At 42.8% G+C, this 1,705-nt stretch overlaps 1 long non-coding RNA gene across 1 annotated transcript in view; it reads right to left on the bottom strand.

The window, feature by feature from the left end:
* Nucleotides 1-315: 315 nt before the first annotated feature.
* Nucleotides 316-1,705, bottom strand: part of LOC107572653 (uncharacterized) — an 18,424-nt gene continuing 17,034 nt past the window's right edge. The window contains exon 3 of the long non-coding RNA XR_001607380.1: nucleotides 316-326. This is a non-coding gene — a long non-coding RNA (uncharacterized lncRNA). The remainder of the gene's footprint in view (nucleotides 327-1,705) is intronic.

The raw sequence follows: 1,705 nt of genomic DNA, 5'->3' as shown, positions 1-1,705 counted from the left end.
GTGAAATGCTTTCTGACAGCGAATGCAATGAGTTTGCTTCCTTCTTTTCTGAGAAAATCAGTAATATTAGAAAGGCGATTAGCACATCCTAAAGTTATGCAAAGGTCAGACAGATTCAACTGCAATTTCAAAAAGAAGTTACTATGTCTGTTTTTGAAGCAATTGGTAGCAAAATGTTGGAAGAAATAGTACAGCACCTTAAAGCATCAACCTGCGACCTTGACACACTTCCACATCTTATTTCAAAAGTGTGTTAAACTGTTTAGAAGCAGATCTCTTCTGAAGAGAAGAGACTTCTCTCTGGGACTTTCTAAACTCCCTGAAAACTGCAGTTGTTAAGCCTCTCTTGAAAAAGAGCAATCTTGATAACACCATATTGAGTAACTACAGACCAATATCAAATCTACCTTTTATAGGCAAGATTATTGAAAAGGTTGTTTTTAATCAGTTTAACTATTACTTAACCTCAAATGGATACCTGGACAATCTGGTTTCCGACCGCATCACAGCACAGAGACAGCACTCATAAAGATAATAAATGATATTCCCTTAAACTCTGATTCTGGCAAAATATCAGTGCTGGTACTAATAGATCTCAGTGCTGCGTTTGATACTGTCGATCATAACATACTACTAGAGAGACTGGAAAACTGGGTTGGGCTTTCTGGGATGGTACTCAAATGGGTCAGGTCATACTTAGAAGGGAGAGACAATTATGTGAGTATAGGAGAGCATAAGTCTAAGTGGACGTCCATGAAATGCAGAGTCCCACAAGGATCAATTCTTGCACCGCTCATTTAGCCTGCTCCCACTAAGTCAAATAATGAGAAAGAACCAAATTGCCTATCACAGCTATGCAGATGACACAATTCCTTTTTACACACTGTGGCATTCATTTTAAGAACAGAAACATATCAATCATTATTTTTCTTTTGGCTTTTCAATAACAAGTATAAGTTCCCTTTCATGGGAACTTTGAACTGCGTCCTCTAGGGGTCGCTATGGGGGAACGCCTCGTCGTGACCCGTGTCTGAAGCATACATTGAAAAAACACCAACTCGTTGGCCGGCGACAGCCATGACGTCACTACCGGTGTGACTATAGCATAAATAGGCGCCGGGAGCACACATCATTCTCTTCTTCGTCTTCATTGACTGTTTTGTTTGAAGAGTGCATTTCAGTGGTAAGAGCGATCTCTTTTCATATCATTATGGCGAGCACTAGCAAAGCATTTAGAGGATATGTGCATCCGTGTGGTCGTTGTTTAACATCTGATAACACACACAATCTATGCGTTATTTGTTTGGGCGAAGAGCACGCACACGATGTCTCCGAGGGGGCAATCAGCATGCACAGCGAGCATTTTTTCAAGGGAAAAGCTCCGCTCTCGTTTGTCTCTCTTTTCGAGGAAAGAGGGGCAGCCATCTGCTTCCTGCGATTCAGGATCCGCCACTGCTGAGGCACGAAGGAGAATGAGCTCGGCTGTGGATGAGAGTGAGCCGCTGGAGGATGACGTTATTTCATTAACATTGTCTGATCCAGGGGCCAGTGCTCTGCTGGAAAGCAGGAAATGTCTGAGGAGGGCAAAAAGCTGAGGCTGAGCTTTCCCAATCCTCCTGCCCTGCGTATATGAGCTTTTGAAAGTTATGGGTCACGCCACGGCGAGGCTTTACTTGCCGTGAAGCGGGTGAAAAAATATATATGT

Source organism: Sinocyclocheilus grahami, unplaced genomic scaffold (assembly GCF_001515645.1).
Source record: "Sinocyclocheilus grahami isolate Dianchi unplaced genomic scaffold, SAMN03320097.WGS_v1.1 scaffold1787.1, whole genome shotgun sequence".
Taxonomy (NCBI): domain Eukaryota; kingdom Metazoa; phylum Chordata; class Actinopteri; order Cypriniformes; family Cyprinidae; genus Sinocyclocheilus; species Sinocyclocheilus grahami.
Note: the sequence above shows the minus strand (reverse complement) of the source record. Positions and strands in the feature narration are given on the sequence as shown.